This window comes from Sinocyclocheilus rhinocerous, unplaced genomic scaffold (genome assembly GCF_001515625.1).
Source record: "Sinocyclocheilus rhinocerous isolate Xijiao unplaced genomic scaffold, SAMN03320098_v1.1 scaffold165, whole genome shotgun sequence".
Lineage (NCBI taxonomy): Eukaryota > Metazoa > Chordata > Actinopteri > Cypriniformes > Cyprinidae > Sinocyclocheilus > Sinocyclocheilus rhinocerous.
The window spans coordinates 10,251-21,076 of record NW_015630990.1 but is presented as its reverse complement, the minus strand read 5'-3'; the positions used below and the strand labels follow the sequence as shown (position 1 = coordinate 21,076).

Here is a 10,826-nt window from a genome sequence, read left to right as displayed (position 1 = left end):
TATTTGAAAATCCAATTTATATCTATGATGGCAAAGCTACATTTTCTTTCGACTTCAATAATGTGATTTACTGCTCAATTAGCCTAGGCTATTACTGATGCTAAATTATGAATGTTTTTTTATTATTATTATAAATGTCAAAAAACGTGAAACATGATACATAGCCTACCGTGATACATACCTTAATGAGCATAAAAATAATTTTCTTCAAAAACACTTAGGCCTACAAATTTGTATTACTCCTATAGCATATTGTGTACATGTATATGTAGACCTATACTTAAATTCCAGGGGATGGGAGGACTTTGAATAACATCAGCTGACAATACTACGGGACTTTTATATACACTAACTCAATTCATAAACGATAATATTTAAATGGGCCTCTAGTTAAGGTAAATGCCCCAAAACAAGGTACGATTAAAGTGCTTTCGTATAGCGCTAGTGTTTTGATCTATGCTGAAAATGTTTTTACCTTCAGTACGGAGGGGTTGACAGGCTGCATGCTGACAAACGATAGGATGTAGCCTAGTTTGATTTCAGCTGATTGTAGGTAAATAAATCACTATTTAATGAGGCATCTCAAGTTTTGTTTGTAAACGGTCGACTGTACGGATACACAACTTGTTTGCTGAAATATTGCTAGGGGAAATATTTCTCTCATCAATATTTCTCCCTGTTGCCTATATGTAGCCTATGGTTGATAGACCCTGACACTACAGTTACAGTGGTTGAATAAGTCTATCACTCTGATGAGCTTTGTCCACCTTCTCCATCCAATGAGGTCCAACAGCTAAATCCAATACTTGGTGAGGAATCCGATTAATATGACAAGTTCTCACAAATGTATTTATTTATTTAACACTATTTAATTGTTTTTTGTTTTGTTTTTATTACTAATTTTGTTATTTTATATACTTTGAGGAGGTCGTAGGTATTTTTAAGTGTAAGATGGGATTGTGTGGCGGTATAGTTTTTTGAAAATGGACCAGGGATCAAGTTTTTGGTGGTGGAGATTTTTAATTTATATTTATGAATTTGGTAGCCACTTAATGCAAAGCGACTTGAGTTTCATTGAAGTTACACATTTACTTTTTTGTTGTTGTTGTTGTTGTTTTTGCTTTACCTTGGAATCAAACCCATGACCCTGCATTAATGCCATGCTCTACTGCTTGAGCCACAGAAAGACCACAACAGAAAAGAGCAGCTTTAACATGCCTCTCAATTTGAATAATGTCTTTACTTATTGCCAGAGAGGGAGAGAAAAGAATCAGGAAATGTTAGGAGCTACATTTGAACTCGCATCCACCTGTACTGTATGAGCACCACAGCTCAATGTGTCAGAGCCACTCTCTCTCTCTCTGTGTTTGTCTCATACTTGGAGCCCTCTATGTAGTCCATTTGTTGCAAACAATCAAGGTGTGGCTCTCATAATCCTTGTTAGAACTTGCTTGGGTTCTGTCGTTGTAGGGCATTGATTTACCCTTCACAGCCGATTGCACTACATTTACCCAGCAGCATGTTCAAATGAGTGCCCTACTGCTCTCTACCAATTAGTTTCCCTGCAACTATAGCACTGCGGCAGTCAAAGGGTTCATTACCTTGAGTTTCAGTCTTCCACACGTAGCATGCAGCTCTTGTGCAGTCCAGCATGCACTAGCACTTTCAGAGGGATATTGAGAACGAGGGTCTTGCCATTGAACCTAATGGGTTTGTAGTAATGAATTTTCTGAGAATGTGATTGCATAGTGTGCGTTAGATTAGCATACGCTGGAACTGCAGAAGTGGACAAGGCCACTGTCTAGAGGTTGAGTCACACTGCACTCTCAAGCGCGGTCCATTGTGTCTAGTAATGCTGCTTTTTCCTAATGTGCTATTTTGTGATTCATTCATTCACATTAAAAATTCCTCTGAAGAGCTATTTTCCTAGTCAAACATTGTGCTTTGCTTTTTCATGTAACATCTGATCTCTCCCAATGTTAAGGCCATTTTAAAAGCATGCACAAACTTCGATATAAAAGACTCCTTCATTAAAAATGCCACCGGGCTCCCTGAGTAATATTTTTAGGGCAATTAATGGATCCATTTACATGCTAATGTTAGCATGACTGGGAGGGTACTGTATTGCTACATGCATTAATATAAGCTAAAACATCCTCGGCGCTCTCTATTGTCCTTGAAGTGGAACGCCTAATATCCTCTGTCGTAAATACCATGGGGGGGGCACCCTGGCAAAGGGGCACCAATGCATCTTGGAAGTGTAATGATTGTGCCTGGGGCCCCGGCAGTCCCTGAGAGATCAGTGAGCTATAGGACTGCAGGCAACCAGGTGGAGTAGGAAAAAAACAGCGCGCAACAGGGGTTAGTATCAACCCGGAATGCAATTTCAACACACCCATCTTTAAGAGATTTAATATCTGTTAAAAGACACCCATCTTTCAGAGACTTGGTCAGGGCCCAAGGATTTTTTTTTTCTTTTTGCTGGTGAGGGTCAGTGGTTCTTATTTCTATTTGCCCTGCCAACATTTCCAGTGGCCCCACCACAAAATAATGATAATATTTTATTTTTAGTGATTTATATTTGCTAGAAATATTTATATTTTTGTCAAAAATGAAAGTAGCGACTGATCATTTCTTCTGTATTGTGACGTACAGTGAAAAAACATAGGACAGGGACTAAAGTCAGAACTAATTAAAAAGATACATTTGCATGGATTATCAGTTTACAGTAACATAAACAACATGCATTAAAATATATAAGGTTAATTTTTATTGCATTATGATTTTAATTGTTATATTCTTTACAGTTGCAATTTTTTTTTTGACAAACTGGAAATAACTAAACTCCAGCTAACTCCATTCACACTTTTGTTGGTATCTGCTTTCAAGACTAGTCATTTTGATAACAAATCAGCAGAATTTAAAAGATTGCGAGGCAAAAAAAAAAATGGGTGTATAAGCTCAATTAATGCAAAAAATAATAATTTTCTAACAAACAATGTGCATCACTTTTCCTGTTACATTTGATCTTTCCCAATGTTAAGGCCATTTTAAAACTTGAAAATATAAAACTAACTCCATATATTCATAAACATACTTTTGCTGGTATTTGCTTTACACACAATGCCAGGCATTACTAACTGGTTTGTAATTTTTAACACATTCTGTGTCAAAGCAACAGAATTTGAAACAAGAATGCAAAAGTAAATGTTTACATTTGCAAGGCATAAAATGGATACAAGCAAAATTCTTAGAGGCAACACAGCATTGGTCTGAAAGGGATTGCTTCATCAGACTCTCTCACGCTCTCTCACACTGGCCCTGGGTGTGTGAACCATCCTTATTGTTGAGTCCCATTGGTGTTATTGATTACATTTCTTATTGAACCTGTGCAAAAATGTCTGTTAACCATTAAGCAAGTTTGATATTCAATATCAAGTCAATCAAAGTCTCTTTTAAATATCTGTTTGTACCTCAGCAGTATTTCCCCACCCTGTTTGCTTGCCCTTTACACTCTGTCTCTGACTGTTACCTTTGAGCCTCCTCAAATGTTAGCGTTGTGTTTTAAACCACAGCGGCACTTAATCCAATGTATTTCAACGCCACTTTGAAATCTCCTGAACTGACTAAAATGCCAGTCCATTGCCTTTGAGAGGAATTGGTCCAAGTTACCCATTATTCTCTCTCGGATTTTAACCCTCAATAAAGCAAACACCTTTCCTTTCTCTCTCTGGCAACCCAAACCATAGTTGGGCAGATCCGGCAAGACTTTATTTCACTGGATTCGATCCCAGCAAACAAAAGCTGCCATGTCCACTTCATCCCCAGATGTTTTGTATTGATCTCCCTGTGGTTTTGGCAGGGTGGAGCGGCTGGGATTGTTGCTCCCCTTTTCTCTTTTTTTGTTGCAGACAGAATTAGAAAACAAAGGAGAAGGAAAAGTCTGCGGGTGTTTTTGGCTCCATGGTGAGTGTCTGCTGGGCGTAGTGTCACATTTCAGGCAGAAGTGCGGCTGGCCTTGCTCACTTTGTTATCTCACTCTCTCTTCCCCTTACCCTATCCCCCCCTACACTCCCTGATTAATAATGCAGAGTGTCTCTTTATCTAATGTTCGGTTGTAGGTGAGTGCTGCGGATGGGCCGTTGAGGAGTGTACCTGTCTGCCTTCGAGGCTCAGAGACCTGGCTGATGGCCTAATGCTGGGAGGCATGAGGAGGAAATGGACAGCAGAGAGGTATAGCAATTCATACAGTGCATAGACAATGTCTGGATAGTCCAAGGCCGCCCAGAGAAAACTTTTATTGCTCAGAGATTGGTCTTTTATAACTTGGACACTTATTGGAGTTTTCCGTTAAAGGAACATTTGAACATTGTTCAAGGAATCTGTGTTGTTCAAGTGATCTATGTTATGGTGACCCACTTATAATGTTGAATGGGGGCTAATTTTGTCAGGATTTAAAAGCAGAAATTTGAAGACTATAATTTTCTGAAAGCTTAGTCAGGGTATTTTCTGTTAAAAACCTGTGTATTATTTGAGATCCATTCAAAAGAAGGGACAAGTGAACATAATTTTTGTTGCAATCAACATTATGCCAAAGGTGCTGTTGAATGAAGATGTATTAAACCCAGAATATCCTTTTAATTCATGTATGGTCTTTGTCTCAGACTTTTCCTCAGACAGTAAACGGAAATGAAGCAATTCTTGACAGATCATAAGAATGCATAGAGCTATAAAACTAACATGAACCACATAGCAACATAGATTGTTTGGTTTTGGACAAATTTGTTGAGAAATGTTTTTGTTCATATTGAAATCTCTGGCTTTGCTGATATCTTGACAAATCTGTTGAGACATTGTTGAGATCTCATCTCTAACTCTAAACAATACTGGGGTATTTTTGCAAAAAAGGCTTAATGGAAAAATGTGCCTCTACCTATATTTTTGCAAAACTCCAAAAACATATTTATACATTCACTGAAGTTTCTAGCTAAATTTAACACTAGTGGCAGTAATGTAAAAACAGTAATGTAAAAAACATTTATTCCTTTTCACACATATTATGATTACAGTGGCAGATTATCAATTAATAAAGACTTATTTTTAAGTGTTTCATTGCATTATACTGTGTTATAACCTAAAAAACTTTTAGCATAGTGCATGATTTGTAAACGAATACATTTATACAACTGCATCATATAACCAGCTCCATATTCATGGTTTTTATGGCATAGTAAACTTGCTCACTTTTCACAATTTCACTTTGTATATGTTGCGAAATGTACATGAAGCAACATAATATAATTTCACAGAAATTTCACCACAGACACATTTTTTTTCCAATTAGACTCGGTTGTATTCTTCTCAGAGAAAGAGAAGACTTAATTAAAAGTTGTTGTTTAGGTGAAACAAATGAAAAATTAAGTCTTTGAAGTAAGCTTTTTTTAATCTTAAAATGCTTTCTCCTACTCCAGTTTAATATACAGGGACAACTCTAAGTAACTGATATGTTGATTTCCCCGAAAATATAGTAAAAATGACTCAACCAATGGCGTAAGAGTGTGGCTGTTTGTCTGACCAATGGAATGGCATTTTGGCTCTGAATTGTTTTAGATGGAGTGTACCATTTAACCATGGAATGTTAATGGCATTTGTCTTGCACAGGGCGTTGGTGAAGTGTTATGAAGCAAGCGCACTCCCATTGTCTCATCCCATATAAGTTAATAAGTCCCTTTCCATCCTCTGAAATGGCAGTGAAGCGCTGAAAGAAACAGCTCAAGTGGAACAGCATGGAGCCGAGGTAAGTGCACCAGATTTACAGCTGTATATGCAAGACCGTAGACTCACACCCTCACCCACGTCATGTTTCAATAACCCTTCATGGCAGTGCTCTATAAATAGCTGTCAGCTTAACAAACAATCCGCTGCGACACAAAATATCTATGAAAACGTACACGAGCTACACCAAATCTGTGATAGATATGACTGGAACGATCACAACTGTTCATTCCATGCTTGGTGAATAGGGTTTTCAGACTCATTTAACCCAGCGCTAATATTCAGAGCTAAGTCACTAGGAGAAGCTCGTCATTTCTCCCTCTCTGCGTCAATGTGATTTTCTTTATCTGTCAGAGTGCAGCTTGCACATGGAATCTGCCCCGAGTACACGACTGCTCCAGTGTGGGTGGAGAGTGGGCGAAGGTGTGTGGCATCTGCCACAGTCCACCGCCTGAGGAGAAATAGCAACACTTCACATTCAAACTCACTTCCACTGCAGCCTTCACATCGTTAGGCACTGGATAGATTGAAAGTGAATACCGTGTTTCAGTGAATCATTTTCTTTGGCCAGGCTTTACTCTCCACCTTCGACATTTCCTTACAGCACACATTCAGGACGGTGAAGAGGAGGTGGAGAATGGATCATAAAAGCTTCGAGCACACTATTTACACACAGAAAACAGTAGTTAGTTTGGATGAAATATTATCTTCAGGCATACATTGATAAACGATCATTTTCAGGTTTGTTTTCGAGCTTTTAAGTGAAATCGTTTTTCCATTCGTTATTTCTTTATAGATTATTTAGATATGAAAACAATATAAATGGATATATCAGGAAAGAATATTTTGTGAATATATTTCTGAAAGAAATGCTTTCTGTTGAGGTTACAGGACATTACTAGGTATTTTAAGGCCTCAAGTGTCATTTTCTTGTATAAATGTTATGTTATATATATATATATATATATATATACATATATATATATATATGTGTGTGTGTGTGTGTGTGTGTGTTTTCCAATTTTGTTTACTGGACACTTACCATATAAACTATACCAAAGTTTGCATGATTGAAATAACTGTTCAATAATATGTACTCACAACGATTAGTGGAATATGGTAAACATATTATATATTATAATGAAATATGATCACTATATGTTTATTATGAAACAGTGTTCAGCTATTGTATTTTGAGTCTTAGAACATTTAGAAAAAACACACAAAATGGACACCACTGTCCATTTCATAGTTGCCAAAAAAGTTGCATGGAATTAATTAAATGCACTGTTTAGATTTACAAATACGAACCCCCAATCTGAAAACCAGTGACTCCACAGTGAATTTTTTGACTTGGGATACTCCCAGAAGTAACATAAATTGGTGTTTTATTCTCATTCTGGCCCAGGCTTTGGCATCCTCCTGCCAAAACTTTCTCATAAACACATTTCCATTTTGATGTCCAGCCAGTGTCCTATTTCATAATGTCCCCTTCTTCCCAATATTCATATAAATATCTGCTTATTTTCTGCCCAAATGTGTTGCATTAAAACTCAACCACTGTCACAAACTTACACAAACCACAAGATTTATTGTCCAAAGTTCATGTCATCACTTCAGTTTGAAGTGTTGGAGAATCATGGCATGGGAGATATTTTGTTATTGCTATTCTACATTCTAATATTTATGATATAACACACTAGATTAGAACTAACTCGTTTTAATATTGTCTTAACAAATTTTATGTAGCAAACCTCTTTAGCTTTCTTTAAAACAATAGCTTTTAGCTTAGCTAATTGTTTTCTGCTGGTGTAGTTGATAGTTTAGCTTGCTACATTTTTTGGAGTAATGTAGCTGGCTCAACACTTGTCTCATGTTACCTTTTCATAATACTGAATCTGTTTGCAGTAAGACAGACTGCACAAATCTTTTATTCTCAGGGGCATTTCTGTTATTGCTAATTAGCGCGCTATCCAAGTAGAAATCCATGAGGTTGTTTTGATTGTGCTGTCCTGTGTATATCATACTGATGCCTCAGAGGTCTCATGTTTACATCTAGCAAATCATCAAAAAAAATCAAGACAAATTTAGAATCTACATAATCATAATGTAGCTAATGCTAATTTTCATATGGTCACGTAAACTCTATAAGAGGTGTGTCGTTAAATACATTTCACTGAAATGTTATGTTAATTTGTAGTGGATACTCTGTAACAGTTTATGTCCGAATACTAGAAACTTTTTCATGTTAATTGGATGCCTATTACTCTGAAGCTGAGAGTAGAGGAGACTAAACTACGGTCTTCTGACAAACCTTTGTGCTGTATGGTGTGGATGCTGCTGCATAACAGAAATTTCTTTTAAAAAATTTAAATCAATAAAATTAGGAGAACACTTATTTCCCCCCTGCTACTGCTGATCATGCACACAATTTCACTCAAAGTGTGCCACTGGATAAATTGACTCCACGCTTGTCAAGGCATCAATTATTCAGCGGCTGAGCCTTTCAGCACTGCCATCATGTCCCTCTCATTTGATTTGGAGGACAGGAGAGGCGAATGGTGCCGGGGCGAGTCTGGCGGAGCGCGGCGGAAAGTGGCAGAGACTCCTGTCTGATTGCAGTGCGAGGACCGCCCGAGTGTTCATTAAACCCCAAAAAGTACATGCAGGCAAAGAGGACGAAAACAAGCCCCTTGAGCCGCTCGTACCCGGCTCTCTCACACTTCTGGAAGCCAATAAATATTCTCCTGCTCTCCCTCTTGCACAAACAGGCATGTCAAACGCAACTAACGAGTCAGCAAAATAGGCAATCCTTGTCCCTGCGGTGAGAGCCGCGGCTACTTTCATTTGTTCTATAATTTGGAGCTCCTGCAAAAGGATTAATAGACCCCGAGTCGTTGTAAAGGGTTGAGACATGGCCTCTGTGTCCAAGAGTGACATCACAGACACAAGTTATTGTTCCCATGCAGGCTGCAAAATGAACCTTTTTGCCACACTTAATGAGAAGTAAATTGAGATGTCGGCATATTTCTTAGCGATCATGAAACTGTATTTTGAATCATTTGGGTTCAATGACAATGGAATAATTATGTTTCTTTTAGTTTTTTTGTTTGTTTTCAGTAACAAGCCACTGTGCCTGCCACAAAAATGCAACATTGTGAAGTAAGTTTTGTCACCACTGTGAACGCATTAGGAATAGGAAGAATATGTTTCTTACAGAATCTACAGTGCAAATCAGAGTAGTCCAGTACAGAATGAACGACTTTCATGATATGGTTATTTTTAGTCAATCAAACACACACACGGCAAGAACAGTGTAGTCCGACTCCTGAATAAATGACTCATGAGCCTACTCATTTTAATGACGGTGCATTTAAGTACACATAAAGCTTCTTTGAATTGAACTGCACGTTACAGTGATGGTCAGATTATGATTTGTACTGGATTTAAACCATGTAGTTTGCAGTTTTTTTAGTCTATTGATGCAGTGTTATTTATATTCTATTTATATAGTATTAGGTTTTATTTTTATATTATCTCTTGTCATTTTCATTTTATTTTATGTTTTAGTAATTTATACACTTTTTGCTTTTGTCATTTTTATTAGTTTGGGGAGGGGGTAAATATTTCTATTTAGCGTTCAATTATTTTTATTTCAGTTTTAGTTTTACTGTAGTTATTTTAGTATTTCATCTTAAACTTGTTTGACTTATATTTTAGTTAGTTGCTGAAATAACTATGTAAGTTTTTATTTCATATTTTGTTTTATTACAGCTTTATTTCAATTCACAAAATGTATTTATTTATTTCTGTTTAAGTTAGCAATAACACTGAACTGGTGAATAAATCGTCTGATTATATAAGTTATATATAGATTTGGTGCTTGGCAGGTGTTACTTTTGTATACTTCATTGTCCTTTACATTGCTGTGCTGTAACAGATCTTGAATCCCACTATTCCCTGGATTAAAGCAGAGTAAGGTCAGCATGTTGCCTTAACTCAGGCAAGAAAACTCTACGGAGTGTAATATGAATAATGAAGTTGTCCCCTGAACCACTAATATGACCTCAGGGCTGTGGTCCAAACAGTTTGCCTCAGTGTTTGGGTGTAGTCGACCCGGGGTATCCTTCAGACCCTGCAGCCACTGAAATGAAAGCTGTCTCACTGCGGTTAGTAAAATAGTTGGACAATGAGAGCATGTGGTGGCCATGACTCAAGGCAGTCAGGGTGAGCGATGGAACTGCTGAGCTCTGGAGGACAAAGGAGAGAGAATCAGCAAGAAAACACACACTGACCTGGTTTAAATTTACATGCAAGGAGTTTTGTTTGTTGTGTAACATGATTAGTTACAAAAAATGTATGCCAACAGTAGGGTGTAATCTGTGACCAAATACTGTATCACCGCATGTATCTCATTTTATGACTGCTGCTCAACTTAATGTGTCATTAAATGTGATTGTGTAACTTTTTATGACCTATTGTTTTATTGTATATAATAATAAGGTTTGGTCATACTTAGATAAGATCGCAACTCATGCAATTGATATCTAACACATCTTTCATACTGTCATCTCTTCAGGTTTCAGAAGTTACGAGAACAGCTGGCAGTCCCAGTTATTTGACTGCCGTAATACAGTCTGAAGTCTTTATTGGATTACATAACACTTCTGGCAACATTTGGGAGCACAAACCGTGGAATAATATTATAAGCTCCCTGATTGGTGAGTAGATCTTAATCCCCGCCCACATTCCACAGTGACTGCTCGCTCTGAGAGCTTCATGTTTTTCCTGGCTAATTACACCACTAGCACATTCCAATATCAATATCACCATACGCTCCACATCAATAAAACATACAATTTCTTTCTTACCTGAATCTGCTCTGAGGTTTCCTTTCACTCCTAACTCTTTCAGTTTTCATGAGTCTCTTTGCTTCATTTTAGGGGAAGGAATTTCATAGTGGTAGTCGTCAGAACAAAGTCTGAAAGCAATCTTTTGTTTCAGAGTATCTTAATTTATCAGGAGCTTGAAGCTTGTCAGAGTTTGGAAAA

General features: G+C 37.4%; 1 long non-coding RNA gene across 1 annotated transcript; it reads left to right on the top strand.

Moving 5' to 3' along the window:
- Positions 1-3,911: 3,911 nt before the first annotated feature.
- Positions 3,912-10,599, top strand: LOC107740908 (uncharacterized). Its single transcript, XR_001640130.1, has 5 exons — positions 3,912-3,966; positions 4,122-4,233; positions 5,662-5,797; positions 8,896-8,937; positions 10,355-10,599. It is a non-coding gene; the product is annotated as an uncharacterized LOC107740908 (long non-coding RNA).
- Positions 10,600-10,826: the final 227 nt, after the last annotated feature.